The sequence below is a fragment of the Neoarius graeffei genome, chromosome 12 (genome assembly GCF_027579695.1).
Source record: "Neoarius graeffei isolate fNeoGra1 chromosome 12, fNeoGra1.pri, whole genome shotgun sequence".
Taxonomy (NCBI): Eukaryota; Metazoa; Chordata; class Actinopteri; order Siluriformes; family Ariidae; genus Neoarius; species Neoarius graeffei.
The window spans coordinates 29,616,223-29,643,781 of NC_083580.1; the positions used below are offsets into that span (position 1 = coordinate 29,616,223).

Below are 27,559 nucleotides of genomic sequence, written 5' to 3' on the forward strand. Positions count from 1 at the left end.
ATAAAAAAAATCCCAACTAAAGTTCCCCACCTGTCCCAGTCCTTCAGTGTCCCAACCTACCTTAAGGAACAGTAACATTGGTGCCAAGACCTGGGACTCTGAAGCTGAAGTGCTGTCATGGAGTCCTCACCCTTCAAGGATCTAGTCCTTGCAATTGCCACCGCTCACCAAAACCAAGCACTCATCACCATGCACCCAGAGCAGGTAGCAACACTGCTCCAGACCCAGCAGGAGGATTGGCAGGTGCTCCGGAGCCTGACTTGTGTCAGTGGGTACACCAGCAGCAGTTCCTGCGGCATCCATGGGATTCCCCTATGTCACCCTTATCAAGATGGTGTCTCACTATGATCCAGAGGCCTTCTTGGCACTCTCCAAGTGAGCCATGGAAGGGTGGGGATGGCCAGAAGAGCAGCGAGCAGCTCAGTTACTGCTGAGCAAGAGGCACAGCTCCTGGCACAGCAACTGCTCACCGACAACATGCTGGAATATCCGGATCTGAAATGAACCATCTTGCACTGTGTCTGTCACACTCCAGAGCAACACCATCAGTGGTTCTGCATGCTGACTGTGGAGGAGGTTGGCCCGCCATTCCCATTCACCCAACTGCTCCACAATGCCTGTCGATGGTGGTGGAGGGCAGAAGATCACACCATTGTGGGAATCAATCATCGATGTGATGGTACTCATGTTATCACTAATGTCAGTTAGATTAGATTAGATAGAACTTTATTGATCCCTTTGGGAGGGTTCCCTCAGGGAAATTAAAATTCCAGTAGCATCATTACAGGATAAACAGAGAATTGTGATAATTCTAATGCTGATGACTACTTTTTCAAAATGGCATGGAGGTGGCACAGTGGTGTAATGGTTAGCACTGTTGCCTCACAGATGGTTCCGGGTTAGAACCTCACGACCAATGGGGGCCTTTCTGTTTGGAGTTTGCATGTTCTCTCCATGTCTGTGTGGTTTTCCTCCTACTTCAAAGACATGCAGATTAGATAGAAATTGTTGAACTTTTTGTACATCACTCTGGATGACAGAGTCTGTAATATAATGGTGCTGAAGCAGTTCATTGCCTGGTTGCCTGGGGGAATGATGGAGTGGGTCCAGTGCCACTGCCCAGCATCACTAAAGGACACAATTTCCTTGGCTGAGGACCATATGGCAGTATTTCTGGTGGCAGGCTGGCAGCCCGCCCCTTCTTTCTCTCCCTCTCCCATCCCTCCCCTTCTTCTCATCCCTCTCCTGTCCCTGCACCACAGAAGTGAGGGTAGACTCTGCCAGTTCCCCGAACCCATGGTTTCCCTCCCCTTATGTTACAGTTTCTTCTCCCTCTCAAATGAGTGATCACTGAGCCACAAGCAGAGAAGTGAAGCCTGGGCCAGTGTGCTGGTGCTGCAAGGACCCTGGGCACTTTCAGGACTAGTGCCATATGATGGAGGTGGGGGCAGTGGTTTGGATCCCTGACGCACCACAGACTGCCCCTGACTGAGTTGGGATGTACTGCATATTGGTGAGTATCCAAATGGGTACATACCATTCGTTGGTAGAGTCAGGCCGTAACTAGACCTACATCCACCAAAGCCTGGTTCAAGGTGAGGCATTGGGTGCAGCACATGTGGTGAAGGTGCAGTGTGTGCACAGGGATATTCACAAATACCTTCTGGTGTCTGTCAGAATCCAATTTCAGGGAGTACCGGTAAATCAGTGTAAAGGCAGTGGTTAGTCCTCGCTTCACCCATCCACTGATTTTGGGAACAAACTGGCCAGGGTTTAAAATGCTCGCTAAGTGCCTATTTGTAGATGGCACCAGCAATAGACAGAAACAATGTGGGATGTGTGCACCGTTAGCTGGGAAGGCAGTTTCAGGGCCATCTACATCAGCTCCACATCAGGGGGACATGGGGGTGGGGAAAGCCATGCCCCTCCACCCTCCCTCAGGATCCCCTCGGGGATTTCCCCAGCAGAATAGTTGTGCAACATGCTTTTGATCAAATGAGAGTAATCAAAGTTCAAACCCTCCAGCTTCACATTGCTATCATCCATCCATATTTTTCAGTTATTAAGGATGGGCTATATCGAGTGATATGGCCCCCCCACTGTAACCCTAGCTGTATAGGCGAGAGGCCAAGGGCTATGGAAATGGAGATCCTTCCCGCACCATGCACCTGACTGCATGGTGCAGGAAGGACTTTAGACTTTTTAAGACTTTAGATATCGAGTGATGTAGGATGCTCAGAGCCAAGAAGAAATGACCCAGTTGCTGGTCCCAAAGAGCCAAAGGGGACTCCTGTTCCCTTAATCCCATGCAGCTCAGTATAATCCCATGGCTGGACACTTGGGGCAGGATAAAAACACTGAACCATGTTATGGCTCATTTCTGTTGACCAGGCATCCATGGTGATGTTCACAGGTGCTGTGCGACATGTCATGAATGCCAACTAGTAAACCCATCGGTCACCCCAAAAGCGTCATTGCACCCTCTACCCCAATCGAGACCCACTTCGAAAGAATTTGTAGCCCTTTATTTGGTTTCCTAATACAACCCGGCTTACCCCTGAGTTCACTCTATACCACCTGCATGGTTTCAACTACGCTACCCGGTAACTTGGAGTAAGTAGAGAACATGAAGCATTTACAATTATTTTAAGTAATTTATTTAAACAAAGGGTTAGAAGTATTTAGTGGACTAACTATTTGCTATGAACCAATGATGACATTTATGTGGTTTTAGCTCATCCATATAAGCTGCGGATAGACCTCTATCACAGAGTAGCAAAAAGAAAAAAACATCATGTTACTAAGGCTACGTTCACACTGCAGGCTGAAGTGACTCAAATCCGATCTTTTCGCCCATATGTGACCTGTATCCGATCTTTTATTGACAATATGAACGACACAGATCCGATTTTTTCAAATCCGACCCAGGCCGTTTGGATATGTGGTCCTAATTCCGATCCCTATCCGCTCTTTTCATATGCGACTTCAGTCTGAACCGCCAGGTCGCATTCATCCGACTTACACGTCATCAACAAGCCACAAACGTCACTATTCTGCACTGAAGTAGGCGGCGGGTCTCTCAAAAAAAGTTACAACAACATGGCGCATAATCACGGGTGCAGATAGAGGGGGGGGACTCGTCCCACCCAGATTTAAATTCACCTCGTTCGGTCCCCCCCCACTTATAGGGAGGAAAAAACGTCTATGCTGTCTTTCTTTGTATAAGGCAAACCTCACGGAAAAATCAAAAGACTAATTACCATTCGGTTTATTGAGGTGCACAGCAGTATATACATAGTTGCAACAACTCACATAAAACAAAGACTGATATTCGGTTGGTTGAGCTGCGCAGACTGCACAGGTTGCGAGCTCGAGCTTGGTTGCTATGGTTACTAACAACAAGTTTGACAGGCATATCGGGGTTGGGGTTGGTTTGCTGGCAGCTTTGTCCCCCCCAGTTTTTTGTCCCTCCCAGTTCAAAAAACGTATCTGCGCCCCTGCGCATGACATCAATGCGAGGGACGTTTCGGGCTGTGAAGGTTCTGAATCTTCTCAATGGAAGGACGCAGAGGTTAGGGAGCTGATTTCCATTTGGGGGGATGCAGCTATTCAAGCTAGATTGGATGGGTCATACCGCAACCGGGCGGTTTTACTTCCGTAAACACTGGCCATGCTCACTGCGTGTGACGTCGTCGTATCCTGCAATGCAAATGCAGACCACTTTTAGGTCGCTTTTCGTTCATACTGAGGATCACACACAAGTCGCATATATTTGTTAATGTGAACGACCTCACAAAAAAATCGGATTTCACAAAAAAATCGGAATTGAGCATTAAGCCTTGCAGTGTGAACGTAGCGTAAGACACTACCTTAGGCCTACATGGAAATTAACCTGATAACTAACTTAACAGGCCATCCGAACACAGCCTTCACCCTTCAACATGGGCAGCAGAAATATCATTAATGGTACTAATAAGCCAGAAACCCCAATATGTTATCTTTGATAAAATACCCTTCATTTGAAAACTTAGACTCTGGATATCTCTTTCTTTTTTTCCAGCAAGACATTAAAAACAACTATTATCCCATCTCAAATTATTACAGTCAACCTTTGTAGCAAGCACATACACAAAGGTATAACAAAAAATACAAAAGCCAGCATAGAAAATAAACAGAAAGGTCATAACCCCCGTTGCAGGCCTGATAACAGATCTTCCACCGCATCCAGTGAGTGCTACTCATGACCACCATGCTTGTGCATGCTCTCTGTGCTTTGTTGCAGTCTTTCTGTCCTGCTACGCAGTCCCTCAAATGCAGCATGGCACTCTTCTCACAGCAAACTGGCTGCCTCTGTCCCTCGTAGCTGAATGGAATTGCTAACATCCCAGTAGCTAGCAATGTTATTCAGTAGCGTTGCTCCCACGTGGGCTGACTCAAAGGAAACACGAGTGCCCCGGTTACTTGCAGCGCTATTTGAGCAGCGCAATCTTTCTCCTCTTAATGTTGCCCAACCGAAACAAGCTTCCAAGATTGGCTAAAGGCACTGATGTCTCACTGAGCAAGTTAGCAGGCAGTAGCAAACCAACCATAAAAGTATGTTGCCTATCATCGGCTAACAAACAAAGAAACCCTCGTGGGCACTAGAAATAAAATTTGTTCACAATCATGTAAACGCTGCAGCAGTCCTTATCTTTGACTCACTCTTTTTAGGCATGAAAGTTCACAATCCCACCTGAAACATGGTCTGCCTCTTTTTTCTCTCCTCATGCTCTCCCCCCTTCTTTCCTCTCTTTTTCCTTTTTTTTAGATCCCTCCCCTCGACCAATGGCTAAGTGATGGACAGTACCTCCAACTGAGGACTGTTTCAACCTGTTATGCTAGGTTGACTACCTACTTATGCAGTCAAACTATTTTAAATGATAACTGAGAAATCCAGCAAGAATCGCTGATTACCTACAAGTGGCAGACCACAACCTGTTGGTTTTGATAGTTATCTACTTTGCCCCTGTACACTTTATTTAGCACGTCCTACATGTTAAAGTAACTTGTTTAATTCCTCTGTGAGTACCAATTACATCATAACAACATGTATCATACTAAGTGTAATTATATCGTTGTTATAGAACAATAATAGCCTTGTGGTATACCCGGGCTTCAAATTGTATCTCATTGGGCCATTAGATTGGACTGCACAGGGCCATCAGTTTAATTTAGTCCTTGTGGATTATGCAAAGCGATACCTGGAAGTCATACCACTGTGCAACATTTCTGCATGCTATGTCACAGAGGCACTGTTTAAAATTATCTCCTGATTTGGAATTTCGAAAGAAATCCTGACTGATCAGGGCACTATGTTCATGTCACACACACTTAATGAACTCTATGAATTACTGGGGGTTAAATCAATCTATACCAGCATTTATCACCTGCATACAAACATCTTGGTCAAAGAGTTTAACCAAACATAAGCATACTGCCTATGCTGTGGCCTATCTCAATGATATTACCATGTATCGTAATGACTGGCAACATCACATGCAACATCTGAAAGCTGTTCTGAGGCATGTAGGGCTCATGGTGAACCCAAAGAAGTGTGCAATTGGAAGTATGGCTTCTGGGCCTCTACTTGGGTCATGGGCAGATGCGTCCCCAAATCGACAAGACTGCAGCAATTGTGACCTGCTTGAGACCCAAGACCAAAAAGGAGGCGAGACAGCTCCTGGGGCTGGCTGGCTATAATCACAGGTTCGTGCCAGACTATTCGAATGTCACCGGCCCACTGACTGATCTCACTAAAAAGGGGGCATTGGAGATGGTCCAGTGGATGGAGCCATGCTAATAAGCATTCACTCACATAAAGACAGCACTTTGTGATGGGCCACTGTTACACACCCTAACTATTCTCTCACTTTTATTTTGCAAACAGATGCATCAGACAGAGGGCTGGGGCCAGTTTGTCCCAGGTGTTGGAGGGGGAGGAACGTCTGGTGCTGTACATCAGCTGTAAACTCATGGTGCAAGAAACTAAGTACAGCACCGTTGAGATGGAGCATCTAGCCATCAAGTGGGTGGTTCTCACCCTCCGGTAATACCTGGTAGGACCCTCTGCTTGGATCACACCCTGCTCCAGTGGCTCCACTGCATGAAGGATGCCAATGTGTAGATCACTCATTGGTATATGGCCCTTCAGCTCTTTATGTTCCACAGGCCACACTGTGGTGAACTTCCCTTCCCACGGGGGGTGAGGTCAAGACTGAGGCAAGGGGAAGTGAGTGGCAAAAGCAATCACACCTGAGTTTGTGTAAGGCTGATGAGTGTGTGTGTGTGTGTGTGTGTGTGTGTGTGTGTGTGTGTGTGTGTGTGTGTGTGTGTGTGTGTGTGTGTGGCTGTGTGGGGGTGGTAGGAGAGAGGAGTGAGTCATGAGTGGCAGAACAGCATGTGTGCATCTGTAAAAGTGTCTCAGTCACAAGACCAAAAGACAGACTTAGGCTACATCCACACGACAACGGCAACGAGATTTTATTTAAAAAAAATATCGCGTCCACATGGGCAACGGATCAGTAAAATATCAGGTACATATGGCAACGCAACGCTTGCTGAAAACGATGCAATACACATGCCACACCTCTAGGGGCACTGTAAGACGGTCCCATCGGAGACACCAGAACAATAGAAGAAGTAGACGCATGCGCATAAACCCCTTCTTCTACCCGGTGTGAAGCACTGTCAGGAACAAACACACAACAAGAAGAAGATGGCTGCGACTACGCGAGGAAATCGTGCCTTCTGTGTGTACAAATTAGTTTTATTAGTGTGCATAGTTTTATATAACTTAATTTTCTTATTGTGTGTGAACATTTTGAAAAGCATTTTTATATAATTTAGATAACTTTTTATATTGTGTGAACATTTTGAAAAGCAGTCTTATCCAATAAAAAAAAAGAAATTCAAGAAATGGTTCAGTTACTTGTTTATTTAAAAGAAAAGCTGTCTACAAAAGTGAATGCAATGCAGTGGTTCATACAAAACAGCGAGAGTGCTGCTTGTTCTAGTCATGTGGTTGTGACGTCATCGTAAACAAATCCATTCTACTCATCCAGACGACTTTGCAACGGCGCCGTTGCCAGATTTTTCCACTCCGGAACCCGTTCTCAAAAAATATCGTTGTGGGGCACCCAAAACGCTGGTGCCGTGTGGACGCCAGGCCAAAACGATAAACAATTTTATCAGATTCACGTGAATCCGTTGCCGTGTGGACAGGGCCTTAAGCTGAAAAGTGAAAATAAAAACGCCAACTAAAGTACCCTCTTTGTCCCAGTCTTTGTGTCCCTACCTGCAGAAACAGTTACAGCTACATATACCAAACAACCATCAATGCTGATGCTGTAAGTTAATAAATAAAGGAATGATGATCTTACAGTACATATTTTGAATTGCTTAGAATTTGCAATGCTGTTTTCTGAACAGACCAGATGGAATGCAACAGATGATAAAATGCTCATTACAACTATAAGTGACTGGAGGCTTGACTTGGACTTGCAAAAAACAACTTGTGAGCATCTCTGATACATATTATATATATAGAAAGAGAATATTACACAGTTGCACAACGATATGAAGTTTATCTTCGAGTGGTGAATGGATATATCACAAGTGAGAGGAGCGAATGAGTGATGTATCTTTCAACACGAGAAGATAAACTTTATATCTTCACGCAACCATGTAACATTCTTTATATTATATGGACATATCCACAAAAAGAATAGGCAAGTTATGGAATTTTAATTTTGAACCGGTTTGCTATTTTGACAACGCACTTCAAGTCAGCGGGAAAACATTGGGAGTGACGTCATCGGAGTGAACTATCAGGAAATATGTTACTCAGATCGGCGATGTATTTTGTATGAAAAATGTGAGTTTTTCAATACAAGAAGATAAACTTCATGTCTTCAAGCCAACGTTTGATGTTCTTTTCATTATATAAACAAATTCACAAACAAAAAGCATCCAGATTTATCAAAACAATCCTCATGAGTGATATATAGAGGATTACGTCACGGTTTTGGTCCTCCATGTCCCAGATGTAGTTTGTATGAAAAATACGAGTGCCGTATTTCCCAGTTGGACACACATGTCCAGTTTTTATTATAGGTAACCTCCTGGGAACCAAGAAAAAATGTGTATCTCAATTTCTCTTTTGTTCTGATTTCTTTACTAGGAATTTCCCAGCAACCCTCCTAGTCACATGATATATCATTGGAAAGCCCAAGATGTACTCTTTACAAGACACCAGGATTCAAGTGAATAGCTTGAAAGAGTAAGAGGGTGTGCATGTAAAACAAATGTCAACTACAGAAGACACAAGTCTATGGGTTGGTTCTCTGGAGGGTGTGTGTGTGTGTGTGTGTGTCATGTGAACAAAATAAGTACATCCCAAGGAAATTGTAGACTTAACATATTTCACCAAGCAAACAATTCACTCTCTTTGATACAATGCCTACAAATAAAATAATACTTTGATATAATGCCTACAGATACTCCAACAAATGACATTGACATGTTGTAGTTATTTTCATAATTGAAATAAAAAAAATCAGTTAAAAAATGTAAGGACACCCATACATTTAACACACTTTCAAGACCACGAAAATAGAATCAGGTGTTCCAGATATGGTGCCATTGATTTAGAACCTCCACCAGGTGGAGGTGCAGATGAAACCTGTTTTATTTGCTGTTGAAGTGTGTGGTGTCATCATGTCAAGATCGAAAGAACTCTCTAAGGACCTCAGAAAAACGGTTTTGGATGCCTATGACTTTGGCAACAGATTTTTTTAAATATCTAAATTATTGGAAATAAATCATTCCACTGTAAGGAAAATCATCTACAACTGGGATAGATTTCAAACTACTGCCAATTTGTCCAGGTCTGGCCGCCCCAGCAAATTCAACCAAACAGCAGTTCGTTTGATGCTAAAAGAAGATTCAAGAGAGCGTTATTGTCAAAACATCTATATACAAGCATACAGTACACTAAAATACCCATTGCCTCAAGCTCCCCATGGTGCATTTATACGTAGAGAAAATAGATTACAAAATAAGGTACATACAGTGGTGCTTGAAAGTTTGTGAAACCTTTAGAATTTTCTTTATTCCTGCATAAATATGACCTAAAACATCATCAGATTTTCACACAAGTCCTAAAAGTAGATAAAGAGAACCCAGTTCAACAAATGAGACAAATATATTATACTTGGTCATTTATTTATTGAGGAAAATAATCCAATATTACATATCTGTGAGTGGCAAAAGTATGTAAACCTCTAGGATTAGTAATTAATTTGAAGGGGAAATTAGAGTCAGGTGTTTTCAATCAATGGGATGACAATCAGGTGTGAGTGGGCACCCTGTTTTATTTAAAAAACAGGGATCTATCAAAGTCTGATCTTCACAACACATGTTTGTGGAAGTGTATCATGGCACGAATAAAGGAGATTTCTGAGGACCTCAGAAAAAGCGTTGATGATGCTCATCAGGCTGGAAAAGGTTAGAAAACTATCTCTAAAGAGTTTGGACTCTACCAATCCACAGTCAGACAGATTGTGTACAAATGGAGGAAATTCAAGACCATTGTTACCCTCCCCAGCAGTGGTCGACGAACAAAGATCACTCCAAGAGCAAGGCGTGTAATAGTCGGTGAGGTGACAAAGGACACCAGGGTAACTTCTAAGCAACTGAAGGCCTCTCTCACATTGGCTAATGTTAATGTTCATGAGTCCACCATCAGGAGTACACTGAACAACAATGGTGTGCATGGCAGGGTTGCAAGGAGAAAGTCACTGCTCTCCAAAAAGATCACTGCTGCTTATCTGCAGTTTGCTAAAGATCATGTGGACACGCCAGAAGGCTATTAGAAAAATGTTTTGTGGACGGATGAGACCAAAATGGAAGTTTTTGGTTTAAATGAGAAGCATTATGTTTGGAGAAAGGAAACACTGCATTCCAGAATAAGAACCTTATCCCATCTGTGAAACATGGTGGTGGTAGTATCATGGTTTGGGCCTGTTTTGCTGCATCTGGGCCAGGACGGCTTGCCATCATTGATGGAACAATGAATTCTGAATTAGACCAGCAAATTCTAAAGGAAAATGTCGGGACATCTGTCCATGAACTGAATCTCAAGAGAAGGTGGGTCATGCAGCAAGACAACAACCCTAAGCACACAAGTTGTTCTACCAAAGAATGGTTAAAGAAGAATAAATGTTTTGGAATGGCCAAGTCAAAGTCCTGACCTTAATCCAATCAAAATGTTGTGGAAGGACCTGAAGCAAGCAGTTCATGTGAGGAAACCCACCAACATCCCAGAGTTGAAGCTGTTCTGTACGGAGGAATGGGCTAAAATTCCTCCAAACCGGTGTTTAGGACTGCTCAACAGTTACCGGAAACGTTTCGTCGCAGTTATTGCTGCACAAGGGGGTCACACCAAATACTGAAAGCAAAGGTTCACATACTTTTGCCACTCATAGATATGTAATATTGGATCATTTTCCTCAATAAATAAATCACCAATTATAATATATTTGTCTCATTTGTTTAACTGGGTTCTCTTTATCTACTTTTAGGACTTGTGTGAAAATCTGATGATGTTTTAGGTCATATTTATGCAGAAATATAGAAAATTCTAAAGGTTTCACAAACTTTCAAGCACCACTGTAGATAAATACCTACTGTATGTATAGCAATCTAAGTAGACATTTACTATTTGAACATCTAGCTATCCAAGTACATACAATAAACAGCATAAATGACAAGACAAAGACAGATGCAAAGTGGCAACTGTGCATGTGTGTGCAAATGTTCATTTTAGTGCAAAAGAAGTCCCCAAGAACCCCACAATTTCATCACTCAATCCGCAGGTAACTCTTGCAACTGTTGGTGTGAAAGTGCAGACATCTACAATCAGAAAGAGATTGGACAAATTTGACCAGCATGGGAGGTGTGCCAAGTAAAAGCGTTTGCTGTCCAAAAGGAATGTTAAAGCAAGACTACAGTTTGCCAGTGAACATACTGGCAAAGACCAGGCCTTTGGGAACAATGTGCCCGAGACAGACAAATTAAAGGTAGAGTTGTTTGGCCATAGTAAGAGTACCTGTGTGGCACAGACCAAAGATGGCTTTTCAGGAGAAGAACCTCATACCAACTATGAAGCATGGTGGTGGAAATGTTATCGTTTAGGGTTGCTTTGCTGCTTCAGGGACTGGGAAGCTTGCACTCATTGATTCAACTATGGATTCTGAATCATATCAAAGAGTGCTTGAAGATAAGATGAGTCCATCTGTTCAAAAGTTGAAGTTGAACCAGAGGTGGACCTTTCAACAAGATAATGATTGTGGCAGTGGGGGCATGGTCAAGCGTTGGTCTGTGACTGGAGGGTGGAGTCAGGGAAGGTAAGTGGCAGAATCACTGCACCTGAGGTTAATTAATGTGTTTGTGTGTCTTCCCCAGTGACCGCGCCCTATTTAAGGAGAGAGAGCGAGAGCAGAGGGAGCTCTCTCCCCAACCAGACGACTGGAGTGTGTGTGTGTGTGCGTGTGTGGCTGAGAGAGTGAAATTGACACTGAAAAGTGAAAATAAAAGAGTTTTGTGAACTCAGTTCTGGCCTGCCGTCCCTCTGTGCTCCACCCACCCATACGAACTGCTACAGTGGTGCCGAAACCCAGGAGTTGGAGCGCAGAAGCAGAACAGCCCCATGGAGTCCTCCCCTTTCGCCGACAACTGTGATGCCAAGGGAATCATCGACCAGGTGGTACTGGAGCAGTTCATCACTCGCCTACCAGCTGGAACTGCAGAGTGGGTCCAGTGCCACCGCCTGGCGTCGCTGGATCAGGTAATCAAGCTGGCGGAGGACCATTTGGCGGCTGTCCCGATGGCAGGACAGCAGACAACCTCTTCTCTCCTCTCCTCTCTCTCTCCCTCTCCTCCTGTGTTTCATCCTTGCCCCGTTCCTCCACCGCAGAGGCGGGGGCTGGCGCCACCCCAGCCGGCTCGCCGCACCCACAGTGCCCTCCCGTTTCTACCTTCTGTATCTGTCTCTCCCCCCCCCTCAGGTGAGTGAGCCCCAGAGCACCAGTGTGGAGAGGAAGCCCGGGCCGGTTTGCTGGCGCTGCAGGGAGCCGGGCCACCTCCAACAGCAGTGCTCGGTAATGGAGGTGGGCGCAGTGGTTCGGATCCCCGACGCGCCAGGAGCCGCCGGGCTGGAGCGTATCGCATACCAGTGAGTGTCCAAGGGGATACATATCAGGCGTTGGTGGATTCTGGTTGTAATCAGACCTCAATCCACCAAAACCTGGTGCAATACGAGGCATTGGGGGCAGCACAATTGGTGAAGGTGTTGTGTGTGCACAGGGATGTTCACAACTACCCTTTAGTGTCGGTCCACATTTTTTTCGAGGGGAAAAATTTATAGTGAAGGTGGCGGTTAATCCTCACCTTACCCACTCAATAATTTTGGGGACAGATTGGCCGGGATTTGGGGAAATAATGAGTCATCTAGTGAAGAGTGGGTCCTGCCGTAGTTTAATAAGGGGAGGTCCCGGTGTCGTGTTGGCAGGAGCAGCTGTCACAGAGCCGTCTACGTCATCTCCGCGTCAGAGTGAGGAGCTGCTGGCTCCTCCTCTCTCTATTGGGGAATCCCTCACGGATTTTCCACTAGAGCAGTTGCGAGACGAGACTCTGCGGCATGCATTTGACCAAGTGAGAGTAATCGATGGTCAAATGCTCCAGCCAAATGCCACCCCGTCCTTCCCCTACTTCGCAATTATGAAGGATAGATTATACCGAGTGACGCAGGACACTCAGACTAAAGAGCAAGTCACGCAGCTTTTGATTCCGAAGAGCCACCGGGAATTGGTATTCCAGGCGGCTCACTTTAATCCCATGGCTGGACACTTAGGGCAGGATAAAACACTAGCCCGAATAATGGCCCGGTTCTATAGGCCAGGGATTCGCAGCGATGTCCGTAGGTGGTGTACTGCGTGCCGCGAATGCCAGTTAGTAAATCCAGCGGCCATTCCAAAAGCGCCTTTGCGCCCTCTCCCATTAATCGAATCCCCATTCGAAAGAATTGGGATGGATCTCGTCGGGCCATTAGATCGGTCAACACGAGGGTACCGCTTTATATTAGTTCTGGTGGACTATGCAACGCGATAGCCGGAAGCGGTGCCTCTTCGCAATATCTCAGCACGCAGTATTGCAGAGGCGCTCTTCCGCGTTATCTCCCGAGTTGGAATCCCGAAAGAGATTCTGACTGACCAAGGCACCTCGTTTATGTCACGTACACTGAATGAACTGTATGGGTTGTTGGGTATTAAGCCGATCCGCACCAGTGTGTATCACCCACAAACGGATGGTTTAGTTGAACGGTTCAATCGCACCCTCAAGAATATAATTAAAAAATTCGTAAGTGAGGACGCACGTAGTTGGGATAAATGGCTTGAACCCTTGTTGTTTTCAGTGCGAGAGGTCCCCCAAGCCTCCACGGGGTTCTCCCCGTTTGAATTGTTATATGGGCGTAAGCCACGCTGCATTCTATATGTGCTGAGGGAAAATTGGGAGGCGGGACCTTCACCAAGTAAAAATGAAATCCAATATGTTATTGACCTGTGCGCAAAACTCCACACACTCACCCATCTAACCCAGGAGAATTTGCGGCAGGCTCAAGAACGACAAACCCGCCTGTACGACAAGGGTAAGGCAAGGCAAGGCAAGTTTATTTATATAGCACATTTCATACACAGTGGCAGTTCAATGTGCTTTACAGAAGTAAAAGCAAAACAGTAAGCAATAGAAAATAAAATTACATAAAATAAATGGGGAAGAAAAATAATAAGAATTAAACAATAGTAGAAATAAAATAATAAAATGAAATGAAAGTTCAGTTAAAAAAACAGCAGAATAAAATAGAATAAAAGTTAAGTAAAATTTAAAACATGCAGAGACTGTAAAAGTAAAGAGTTTAAAATATGTAGAGATGACAATATTAATAATTTAGCAGAAAGCATCTGAAAACAGCTTGGTCTTTAACCTAGATTTGAAGCTGCCAACAGCAGGAGCATTTCTGATGTCCTCTGGCAGTTGGTTCCATAGCTGTACTGCATAGTAGCTAAAAGCTGCTTCACCACACTTTGTTTTAACAACAGGTTTTAACAGTAAATTTTGTCTGCTGGGATCTGGTAGATCTGATTGGGTTAGGCCACTGCAACATATCAGAGAGGTAATTGGGCCCTGTACCATTTAGATATTTGTACACCAGCAGCAATGCTTTAAAGTCAATTCTGTAGCTTACTGGAAGCCAGTGAAGGGACCTTAGAATTGGAGTAATGTGCTCTGTTCTTTTTGTTCGTGTGAGAACCCTAGCTGCTGCATTTTGAACCAGCTGAAGTCGTTTGATGGTCTTTTTTGGCAGGCCTGTGAAAAGGCCATTGCAGTAATCAACCCTACTAGAGATGAAGGCATGTATAAGTTTTTCCAGATCATTTTTTGACATAAGTCCTCTTAGTTTGGAAATGTTTTTTAGGTGATAAAATGCTGTTTTAGTGATTGCTTTCATGTGACTGTCAAAGTTTAGCTCGCTGTCAATGAAAACACCAATATTTTTAACCATTTATTTTGTTTTAATCCCCTTTGTGTCAAGAATAGTGGTAATCCTGAGTCTCATTCTCATCTCATCTCATTATCTCTAGCCGCTTTATCCTTCTACAGGGTCGCAGGCAAGCTGGAGCCTATCCCAGCTGACTACGGGCGAAAGGCGGGGTACACCCTGGACAAGTCGCCAGGTCATCACAGGGCTGACACATAGACACAGACAACCATTCACACTCACATTCACACCTACGGTCAATTTAGAGTCACCAGTTAACCTAACCTGCATGTCTTTGGACTGTGGGGGAAACCGGAGCACCCGGAGGAAACCCACGCGGACACGGGGAGAACATGCAAACTCCACACAGAAAGGCCCTCGCCGGCCCCGGGGCTCGAACCCAGGACCTTCTTGCTGTGAGGCGACAGCGCTAACCACTACACCACCGTGCCGCCCTTAATCCTGAGTCTTTCATCTTTTTTCCAAATAGAATTACTTCTGTTTTATCTGTGTTCAGCTGAAGAAAATTTTGTGACATCCAGTTGTTGATTTGATCGATACACTGGTAGAGACATTCAAGGGGGGCATAATCATTAGGTGATAGAGCAAAATAAATTTGGGTGTCATCTGCATAGCAGTGATAAAAAAAATTGAATTGTTCTTGATAATTTGCCCAAGTGGGAGCATATAAAGGTTGAATAGTAATGGTCCAAGAATCGACCCCTGGGGGACACCACAGGTCAAGGACATTGATGTTGAGGAACAATTTCCCATGGTAACAAAGAAGCTTCTATCTTTTAAGTATGATTTTAACCAATTGATAACTTTACCAGTCAACCCAACCCAGTGTTCAAGTCGATATAGCAGTATGTTGTGATCAACAGTATCAAAAGCTGCACTGAGGTCCAGTAATACCAGGACCGATGTTTTGCCTGCATCAGTATTAAGACGTATGTCATTTATAACTTTAATCAGCTCTGTTTCAGTGCTATGATTGGCATGAAATCCTGACTGAAAGTTATCAAAACAGCTGTTTGATATCAAGAAGGCAGTTAATTGATTGAAGACAATTTTTTCAAGGATTTTCCCGATGAATGGTAGATTTGATATTGGCCTGTAGTTATTTAATACTGAAGCATCCAGATTATTCTTTTTAAGTAGGGGCTTTACAACGGCTTTTTTCAGGGACACAGGAACAATGCCAGTCTCTAGGGATGTATTTATGATTTGAAGCACATCTGTAATTATAAGATGAAGAACAGACTTAAAAAAGTTGGTGGGCAGAATGTCCAATTCAGATGTTGAGGAACTGAGATTTTGTACAGTTTTTTCAAGAGTCTCATAATCAATTAAACAAAATTCTGACATTGTGTTGAAGTTTGTGTCACTGGTGATTGCAGTTTTTCAATTATTTGCAACTGAGATATATTATGAGCAATATTCTGCCATATTTTACCAATTTTACCTTTGAAGAAGGATGCAAACTCATTGCATTTATTAACTGAGAGAAGTTCAGGTGCTAATTGTGGTGGGGGATTAGTTAGCTTCTCTACTGTTGAAAATAGCACACGGGCATTGTTCATATTCCTGTTGATGATGTTGGAGAAGAAAGACTGTCTTGCTTTACGAATTTCATAATTACATTTACAAAGCATCTCTTTATGGATTTGATAATGGATGTGAAGTTTAGATTTGCGCCATTTTCTTTCAGTCTTTCTACATTCTCTCTTTAGCAGTTTAACAGCTGGGTATTGCTTCCATGGTGCTTTCTGCTTATCATTGACTCTTTTAATTTTGAATGGAGCAATATCATCCATAATTTGGGTCATATTTAAATAAAAAATTTCCAGTAAATCATCTACAGAGTCTGACATTTTGGTTGAGATCCGAGAGAGCTTGCTCAAAAAGAACACGTGTTGTCATTTATGACTCTCCGACCCATAGTCGTTGAGCTGTTCTGAATATGAGGAGACATAGAAACATCAGAGAAAACACAAAAATGATCAGATAAGGCCAGGTCAACAACAGTAGTAGAAGTTAGGGAGTTTGCACTGGGAGATAAAGTACTTGTACTGTTGCCCACATCGAGCTCCAAATTAGTCACCAAGTGGCAAGGACTCTTTGAGGTCACATGGCGAGTTGGGGATGTTGACTATGAGGTGAAGCGAACAGACAGGGGTGGGGCGCTACAGATTTACCACCTCAATCTGCTCAAACTCTGGAATGAGGAGGTCCCCGTGGCGTTGGTGTCGGTGGTTCCAGAGAAGGCGGAGCTGGGGCCGGAGGTTCAAAAGGGAACATTGGCATCACGTACCTCTCCGGTCCCCTGTGGAGACCACCTCTCCCCGACCCAACTCACGGAGGTTGCCCAGTTGCAGACTGAGTTTTCGGACGTGTTCTCGCCCCTGCCCGGCCGCACCAACCTCATAGAGCACCACATTGAGACGCCCCCGGGGGTGGTAGTGCATAGCCGCCCTTACAGGCTACCCAAACACAAGAAAAAGGTGGTTCGGTAAGAACTCGAGGCCATGCTCGAAATGGGCATCGTCGAGGAGTCCCACAGTGACTGGAGCAGCCCGGTGGTCTTGGTACCCAAGGCCAACGGGTCGGTCCGGTTCTGTGTAGACTATAGAAAAGTCAACGCGGTGTCTAAATTTGACGCATACCCAATGCCTCGTATTGCTGAGTTGCTCGATCGACTAGGCACGGCTCACTTTTACTCGACACTGGATTTAACAAAGGGTTATTGACAGATCCCCTTGACTCCATTATCCCGAGAAAAAAAACGGCCTTTTCCACACCATTTGGCTTACACCAGTTACACTTCCTTTTGGGCTGTTTGGGTCGCCCGCTATGTTTCAGCAGCTGATGGATAGGGTCCTCCGCCCCCACACCACTTATGCGGCCGCCTACCTCAACAACATCATTATCTATAGTAATGACTGGCCGAGGCACCTCCAACATCTGAGGGCCGCTGAGGAGAGCGGGTCTCACAGCCAACCCGAAGAAGTGTGTGATTGGGTGGGTGGAAGTACAGTATCTGGGCTTCCACTTGGGCAACGGGCAGGTTTGTCGCCAAATTAACAAGACAGCAGCAATTGCGGCCTGCCTGAGGCCCAAGACCAAAAAGGGGGTGAGACAGTTCCTGGGGCTGGCTGGCTATTATCGTAGGTTTATACCTAATTATTCGGACGTCACCAGCCTGCTGACTGATCTGACTAAAAAGGGGGCACCAGATCCGGTCCAGTGGACAGAGCAATGCCAGCGGGCTTTTTCTGAGGTAAAGGCTGCACTGTGTGGGGGGCCACTTTTACACTCCCCTGACTTTTCTCTCCCCTTTATGTTACAGACGGATACGTCGGACAGATGGCTGGGGGCTGTTTTGTCCCAGGAGGTGGAGGGGGAGGACCGCCCAGTGTTGTATATCAGTAGGAAGCTGTTGGTGCATGAGGGGCACTACAGCACCATTGAAAAGGAGTGCCTAGTGATCAAGTGGGCGGTCCTCACCCTCCGTTACTACCTGCTGGGACGCCCTTTCACCCTCTGTTTGGACCATGCGCCCCTCCAGTGGCTCCACCGCATGAAGGATGCCAACGCGCGGATCACCCGTTGGTATCTGACACTTCAACTTCAAGGTGATCCACAGGCCAGGGGCGCAGATGGTTGTGGCGGACTTCCTCTCCTGTCAAGGGGGGGGGAGTCAGCTGCAGGCCAGACGGCCACCCGGCCTGAGTCGGGCGGTGGGGGTATGTGGCAGCGGGGGTGTGGTCAAGCGTCGGTCTGTGACCGGAGGGCGGAGTCAGGGAAGGTAAGTGGCAGAATCACTGCACCTGAGGTTAATTAATGTGTTTGTGTGTCTTCCCCAGTGACCGCACCCTATTCAAGGAGAGAGAGCGAGAGCAGAGGGAGCTCTCTCCCCAACCAGACGACTGGAGTGTGTGTGTGTGTGTGTGTGTGTGTGTGTGTGTGTGTGTGTGTGTGTGTGTGTGTGTGTGTGTGTGTGGCTGAGAGAGTGAAATTGACACTGAAAAGTGAAAATAAAAGAGTTTTGTGAACTCAGTTCTGGCCTGCCATCCCTCTGTGCTCCACCCACCCATACGAACTGCTACAGTGATCCTAAACACACGAACAAATCCACAAAAAAATGGCTCAGAAAGAAGAAATGGAGGGTTATGGACTGGCCTAGCCAAAGCCCAGATTTGGACCCTTTTGAAATGTCGTGGTGGGATTTCAAAAGGGCAATATATGCAACAAAACCCTCAAACATCTTGCAACTGAAGGAATTTTGCATGGAAGAGTGGGCAAAAATTCAGCAAGCCAATGTCAGAGACTGGTGGACAATTATGCAAAATGCTTACAAGTTATTTCTGTTAACGGGGGCAACACTAGCTTCTGAAGCCAAGGGTGTACTTACTTTCTCCACAGAAAAATATAACATCTATTGATGCTTTTGTTGAATAAATTATAGAAAGACTTAATTTTCCATGTTGTTTTGTTCAAGTACATCACCTTTATCTGTAGGCACTGTATCAAGAGGGGGAAATTTTTGCTTGTTTAAATATGTTGAGAAAAGTCTACTTTTTCATTTTAAATTGTCACTTGCTTTTATGCTACATCATGCTTCTTCAGTCTGCATTTTCTATCCCTGATTTTGCAGTGGGAGTTAAAGGCAAGTGGGTCTTATTATAAAGGACATGTAAATAAAATGCCTGACATTCTGGTAAAAGTACTAATTATTCTGGCATTTGGTAAAGCAAAGAAAGCCAAAAGTTCAAAGCCAAAGTTTACAGTTCTGCTTAAATAATAGGGAAAGAAAGTCACAAAGAAAAAGAGCTCATGTAGTTTAGTGTTGCAGTAAGACAGCTTTATCATTCTCTTGGTTTGAAAACAGCCTACTTGCACTTGATACGGTTCGGCCAATGTCAGCTAATGAGCGCAGGTTGGACTTCTTGGTCTGATGGCGGTGTTTTCGTAGAAGCGTGTATGTAACCTTCTCCTTCAACTCGGCTTTCAATAGCCCCATCTCAATCTGAGTGTCCGTGATCATGTCTGAGAGGATGAGGGCGAGAATGGCAAAGACAGAGAAACAGAGTGATTTCATAAATCCTTATTTTCACTACTTAAGACCCATTGATCCAGGCATTTTCTTCATTTTTCTTTTATACTGTAACTGTAAACCTAACCTTTAAAAATCCTTTTTAAATGTACCGGTACATATGAAATGTGCATTCTATCCTATAACAGGTGTCAGCATACAGTTGTGGCCAGAAGTTTCCATGAATGTCATGGCAATATTTGGGCTTTCTTTGAAAAACTGAAAAAACTGTTCTTTTTCTGTGGCAGAATGTACAGCATACACCTTTAATAAAAATAAATAAATAAATAAATACTAGAATTTGGTGCACAAGTTTTAATTTTCTTTGGGTTTTCTGAAATCAACACAAGATCAAAATTATACATACAGGGTCAAAAATATACAGCACACCTAATATTTGGGTAAAATGTCTCTTTGCAAGAGTCATCTTGACCAAACATTTTTGTTGACCATGAACAAGCTTCTGGCAGAATTCTGGTTGGATAGTTCATGGCTCTTCAGGGTAGAATTTTTAGAGTTCAATTAACTTTTTTTTTGGCATGGACTCAACTTAGAAGCACAGTCCATATATTTTCAATAGGGTTGAAGTCAGGACTTGTTTTAAGCTCAATGTTAGCCTGCTTTATCCTCCACAACCAGCTCTGATGCGTGTTTGGGTTCATTGTCCTGTTCTAAGTCCCAAGTCGTGTTCAAGTTTCTGATGGTTTATGCTGAAGAATTCTGAGGTAGTCCTCCTTCTTCATTATTCCATCCACTTTGTGCAATGGACCAGTTCCACTGGCAGCAAAACAGCCCCAGAGCATGATAATCTTACCACCACCACCAGTTGGTACAGTGTCCCTCTATACATGGTGGTGGCCAAACAAATCAATCTTTGTCTCATCTGACCATACAGGTATCCTCCAGAAGGCTTTTTCTTTCTCCATGTGATCAGCTTCAAACTTTAGTTAAGCTTGAAGGTATCAATTTTGGAGCAGGGAATTATTTCTTGGATAGCAGCCTCTTAGTCCATAGTGATGTAAAACTCACTGAACTGTAGACAGTGATCCATCAGCTTCCAGTTCATGGCAGGGCTGTACCATGGTGGTTCCTTGGTTGTTCCTGACCATCCAAACCAATTTCCTTTCAGCTGAGGGTGACAGTTTGGGTTTTCTTGAAGCAAAGTGGCTTGGCAAAGTGATAATACCTCACAATAACTTGCATACAATTGTTTGAACTGATCTAGGAATTTGCAGTTGTTTAGAAATGGTTCCAAGAGACATTCTGGAGTTGTTTACATCTGCAATCCTCATTCTCAGATCTGCACTGAGTTCCTTGGACTTTCCCATTGTATTGTGTGTTGGTCAATCCAATGAGTGCTGTAAACAAACCATTTTGATGAAGGCACAGAGAAGCTACCAGCTGTAGTCAATCATGATCACGAACAGGAAGTTAAGAGACCTCGGCCTTGGCAAAATAAAAGACATTTTGGAAGTTTCAGCAGCTCTGAATTAATAATCTAAGTGAGCGCATATAAATTTTTGACCCTGTATGTATAATTTTGACCCTGTGTTGATTTCAGAAAACCCAAAGAAAATTAAAACTTGTGCACCAAATTCTCGTTTTTTTTTAAGTAATGATGTATACTGTACAATCATTCTGCCACAGAAAAAGAACAGTTCAAAGAAATTACTGAAAGCCCAAATATTGCCAAGACATTCATATCCAAGATGGCATCCATGTCACTGTATGTAAACTTCTGACCCCAACTGTATGTGTCTGTAAACAGACGAACTTGACAGTGATTAAATCACCTTCTGGTTCAGATTTACAAAGACATTCTCAGGGCTCAACATTAACTTTTTAATCCACTTGTCTTGAAAATAACCTTTTTATTACTATGTATTTACTAGTTCACTGAAAGGAACATGGTTAACAAAGTTTATGAAAAAGCAAGTATCGTTATGATAATGATTATGCTTCAATGATTTAAAATTTTTCAATAAATATTGATATACATACGGGACACTTTTTCCATGGAATAAAAACATGTATTCTATTCCCTTCTAGTGGGGTTCATTCATTTGGTTCAATAACATGAAATATTGTTATCATATTGAGTAAAGTCAAGTTTATTTTTATGGCGCTTTTAACAATAGACATTGTCACAAAGCAGCTTTACAGAATTTTAGTGACTTTAAACATGAGCTAATTTTATCCCTAGTCTATCCCCAATGAGCAAGCCTGTGGCGACAGTGGCAAGGAAAAACGCCCTCAGATGACATGAGGAAGAAACCTCGAGAGGAACCAGACTCATAAGGGAGCCCATCCTCATTTGGGTGATAACAGATAGCGTGATTATAATATTTTAACAGTTTTAAAATGACATCTGTTTTGTTGAAGTAATAAAATGTTAATTGATGGACACTTAAGTGCAAAAGTGTTCATGACAACTGCAGTCCTAAAGTTAGCAAGTCAACTGTAGTCCTCAGCCATAAAAGCATTACTGTAAGTGCCCAAAGCCATCTTCCAAGTGCGACTTTTGACTGTCCATATGGGGATGTCCTCCACAGGAGCAATGTGATGAGACTCCAACCAGATGTAGGGCATCAGGATGGATCAGGCAGGTCCGAGGAGCAGAAGATTTCAGCATCTTGATCTAAGGATTGACATGTAACTCAGAGAGACAGATGGGGGAGGGGGAGGGGAAGAGAAAGAGAGAGAAAGCGCAGGTTGTTAGGTATGCCCAATGCCCAGTAAGAACAGTATACATTTTGCACTGAGTGCAAGCAGGGACTCCAGCAAAACTAACTCTGACAGCATAACTAAAAGGGGAGAGCCAGAAGGTAACACAGGCATGAGGGTGCTCCAGGACATAAAGCAGCCAGCCACTACACCATCAACAAACTCGAGTGAGCGAGTGAGTGGGGGGGTGACAGCATCCATACATCCCAGTTTACCAAAACACTATGACTGAGGATCCTCCAGATCTACTCCTTTACCAAATAAAATTAACAAAAGGCTTGACTAAACAGATATGTTTTCAGCCTAGACTTAAACGCTGAGACTGTGTCTGAGTCCTTAACACTACTTGGAAGGCTGTTCCATAACTGTGGGGCTTTGTAAGAAAAGGCTCTGCCCCGATGTAGCCTTCATTATATGAGGTACCAGCAGATAGCCTGCACCTTTTGATCTAAGTAGGCGTGACAGGTCATAACGGACCAGAAGTTCGCTCAGGTACTGTGGCACAAGACCATGCACTGCTTTAAAAGGTCAATCGTAGTATTTTATAAAACATACAAAATTTGATTGGGAGCCAATGCAGTGTGGATAAGACAGGGGTGCTGTGGTCATATTTTCCAGTTCTATCAAATTATTACATACATATGGGTTATCATGAGATGTGCACGCACCGTCGTGACTCAGTGCATGTATTGGCCGTGACCAGGGCGGATGTTTAGAGAATTGCTCTCGATTGAAGATTACAAGTATCAAGGAAAAAGGTAAGAACAAATCTTTTGATATGTTATCCTTTTCAGTCGAATGGCATGGACTTCCACACAAACCGCTACAGAGGTGCCGAAACCCGGGATTTGGAGCACAGATGCCGAATCGCCCCATGGAGTCTTCCCCGTTCGCCGACCTGATCCATGCCCTCGCCACGGCCCAGCGAAGCCAGCACCAGGCGCTAGTCACGCTCCGTAAGGAGCAGGAGCAGCGCTTCGAGGCCCTGGTGTTGGCCCAACAAGAGGATCGACAGGCGTTCTGGCACCTCCTCACGTCGGCGGGGACTACCGATGCTTCCACCGCGGGCCCGTCCCCCCTCACCCTGACCAAGATGGGCCCGCAGGATGACCCCGAGGCTTTCATCACGCTCTTTGAGCAAGTCGCGGAGACCTCGGGGTGGCCGATGGATCAGTGTGCGGCGCGCCTCCTCCCCCTGCTAATGGGAGAGGCACAGGTGGCCGCGCTACAGCTCCCCGCCGACCGCCAGCTGGCCTACGTGGACCTTCGCCGGGCCATCCTCCAGCATGTGGGGTGCACTCCTGAACAGCAACGCCAGCGCTTCCGCGCTTTGCGCTTGGAGGAAGTCGGCCGGCTGTTCGCGTTTGGCCAGCAACTCCGGGACGCCTGCTGGCGGTGGCTGAGGGCCGACAACTGCGATGCCTAGGGAATCGTCAACCAGGTGGTGCTGGAGCAGTTCATCGCGTGTCTGCCAACAGGAACCACAGAGTGGGTCCAGTGCCACCACCCGGCGTAGCTGGATTGGGCCATCGAGCTGGCGGAGGACCATTTGGTGGCTGTTCCGGCAGCAGGACAGCAGACAGCCTCTTCTCTCCTCTTCTCTCTCTCTCTCTCCCCCTCCTCCTGTGTCCCGTCCTCGTCCCATTCCCCCACCGCGGAGGCGGGGGCCGGCACCACCCCAGCCGGCCTGCCACACCCACGGTGCCCTCCCGTTTCTCCCTTCTGTGTCTGTCTCTCCCCCACCACAGGTGAGTGAGCCCCAGAACACCGGTGCAGAGATGAAGCCCGGGCCGGGTTGCTGGCGCTGCAGGGAACCGGGCCACCTCCAACAGCAGTGCACGGCAATGGAAGTGAGCGCGTTGGTTCAGATCCCCGATGCGCCAGAGGCTGCCCTCGATCGGGCCGGAGTGTATCGCATACTGGTGAGTATCCAAGGGGATACATATCAGGCGTTGGTGGATTCTGGTTGTAACCAGACCTCAATTCACCAAAGCCTGGTGCAAAACGAGGCATTGGGGGGAGCACAGGGGGTGAAGGTGTTGTGTGTGCACGGGGATGTTCACAGCTACCCTTTGGTGTCGGTCCACATTTTTTTCCGAGGGGAAAAATTTATAGTGAAGGTTAATCCTTGCCTTACCCACTCTTTGATTTTGGGGACTGATTGGCTGGGATTTCGGGATTTAATGACACGCTTAGTAAAGAGTGGGTCCTGCCATTTGACAGGGGGAGGTCCCGGTGTCGCTTTGGCGGGAGCAGCTGTCACAGAGCCGTCTACGTCATCTCCGCGTCAGAGTGAGGAGCCGCAGGCTCCTCCTCTCTCTATTGGGGAATCCTTCGCGGATTTCCCATTAGAACAATCGCGAGATGAGACTCTGCGACATGCGTTTGACCAAGTGAGAGTAATCGATGGTCAAACGCTCCAGCCGAACGCCACCCCGTCCTTCCCCTACTTCGCGATTATGAAGGATAGATTATACCGAGTGACGCAGGACACTCAAACTAAAGACCGAGTCACGCAGCTTTTAATTCCAAGGAGCCGCCGGGAATTGGTATTCCAGGCGGCTCACTTTAATCCCATGGCTGGACACCTAGGGCAGGATAAGACACTAGCCCGAATAATGGCCCGATTCTATTGGCCGGGGATTCGCGGCGACGTTCGTAGGTGGTGTACGGCGTGCCGCGAATGCCAGTTAGTAAATCCAGCGGCCATTCCAAAAGCGCCTTTGCGCCCTGTACCTTTAATCGAGACCCCGTTCGAAAGGATTGGGATGGATCTCGTCGGGCCATTAGATCGGTCAGCACGAGGGTACCGCTTTATATTAGTTCTGGTGGACTATGCAACGCGATACCCAGAAGCAGTGCCTCTGCGCAATATCTCAGCACGCAGTATTGCAGAGGCGCTCTTCCGCGTTATCTCCCGAGTTGGAATCCCAAAAGAGATTCTGACTGATCAAGGCACCACGTTTATGTCACGAACACTACGCGAACTGTATGGGTTATTCGGAATTAAGCCGATCCGCACCAGCGTGTATCACCCACAAACGGACAGTTTAGTGGAACGGTTCAATCGCACCCTCAAGAATATCATTAAAAAAATTCGTAAGTGAGGACGCATGTAATTGGGATCAGTGGCTCGAGCCCTTGCTGTTTTCGGTGCGAGAGGTCCCCCAAGCCTCCACAGGGTTCTCCCCGTTCGAATTATTATATGGGCGTAAGCCACACGGCATTCTAGATGTGCTGCGGGAAAATTGGGAGGAGGGACCTTCACGAAGCAAAAACGAAATTCAATACATTATGGACCTGCACGCAAAACTCCACACACTCACCCACCTAACCCAGGAGAATTTGCGGCAGGCCCAAGAACGGCAAGCCCGGCTGTACAACAAGGGTACGTGCCTTAGAGAGTTCGCACCGGGAGATAAAGTACTCATACTGTTACCCACATCGAGCTCCAAATTGATCGCCAAGTGGCAATGACCCTTTGAGGTCACACGGCGAGTCGGGGACGTCGACTATGAGGTGAGGCGAACGGACAGGGGTGGGGCGCTACAGATCTACCACCTCAATCTGCTTAAACTCTGGAATGAGGAGGTCCCTGTGGCGTTGGTGTCGGTGGTTCTGGAGAAGGCGGAGCTGGGGCCGGCGGTTCAAAAAGGAGCATTGGCGTCACGTACCTCTCCGATCCCCTGTGGAGACCACCTCTCCCCGACCCAACTCACGGAGGTTGCCCAGTTGCAGACCGAGTTTTCGGATGTGTTCTCGCCCCTGCCCGGTCGCACTAACCTCATAGAGCACCACATAGAGACGCCCCCGGGGGTAGTGGTGCGTAGCCGCCCTTACAGGCTACCCGAACACAAAAAAAAAGTGGTTCGGGAAGAACTCGAGACCATGCTCGAAATGGGCATCGTCGAAGAGTCCCACAGTGACTGGAGCAGCCCAGTGGTCTTGGTGCCCAAGGCCGACGGGTCGGTCCGGTTCTGTGTGGACTATAGAAAAGTCAACACGGTGTCTAAATTTGACGCGTACCCAATGCCTCATATTGATGAGTTGCTCGATCGACTCGGCACGGCTCGCTTTTATTCGACACTAGATTTGACGAAGGGATATTGGCAGATCCCCTTGACTCCACTATCCCGAGAAAAAACGGCCTTTTCCACACCGTTTGGTTTACACCAATTCGTCACCCTTCCGTTTGGGCTGTTTGGGGTGCCCGCTACGTTTCAGCAGCTGATGGACAGAGTCCTCCGCCCTCACGCCACTTATGCGGCCACTTATTTAGATGACATCGTTATCTATATTAATGACTGGCAGCGGCACCTCAAACATCTGAGGGCCGTCCTTAGGTTGCTGAGGCGAGCGGGGCTCACAGCCAACCCAAAGAAGTGTGCGATTGGGCGGGTAGAAGTACGGTATATGGGCTTCCACTTGGGCAACGGGCAGGTGCGTCCCCAAATTAACAAGACCGCAGCAATTGCGGCCTGCCCGAGGCCCAAGACCAAAAAGGGGGTGAGACAGTTCCTGGGGCTGGCTGGCTATTATCGTAGGTTTATACCTAATTATTTGGACGTTACCAGCCCGCTGACTGATCTCACTAAAAAGGGGGCACCAGATCCGGTCCAGTGGACGGAGCAATGCCAGCGGGCTTTTTCTGAGGTAAAGGCTGCACTGTGTGGGGGGCCACTTTTACACTCCCCTGATTTTCCTCTCCCCTTTATATTGCAGACCGACGCGTCGGACAGAGGGCTGGGGGCTGTTTTGTCCCAGGAGGTGGAGGGGGAGGACCGCCCCGTCCTGTACATCAGCAGGAAGCTGTCGGTGCATGAGGGGCGCTACAGCACCATAGAGAAAGAGTGTCTGGGCATCAAGTGGGTGGTCCTCACCCTCCGGTACTACTTGCTGGGGCGCCCTTTCACCCTCTGTTTGGACCACGTGCCCCTCCAGTGGCTCCACCTCATGAAGGATGCCAACGCGCGGATCGCCCATTGGTATCTGGCACTCCAACCCTTTAATTTCAAGGTGGTCCACAGGCCGGGGGTGCAGATGGTTGTGGCGGACTTCCTCTCCCTTCAAGGGGGGGGGGGGAGTCAGCTGCAGGCCGGACGGCC

General features: G+C 46.0%; 1 pseudogene; it reads right to left on the reverse strand.

The window, feature by feature from the left end:
• LOC132894736 (electrogenic sodium bicarbonate cotransporter 1-like) overlaps positions 1–27,559 on the reverse strand; it is a 212,500-nt pseudogene that overhangs the window by 115,202 nt on the left and 69,739 nt on the right.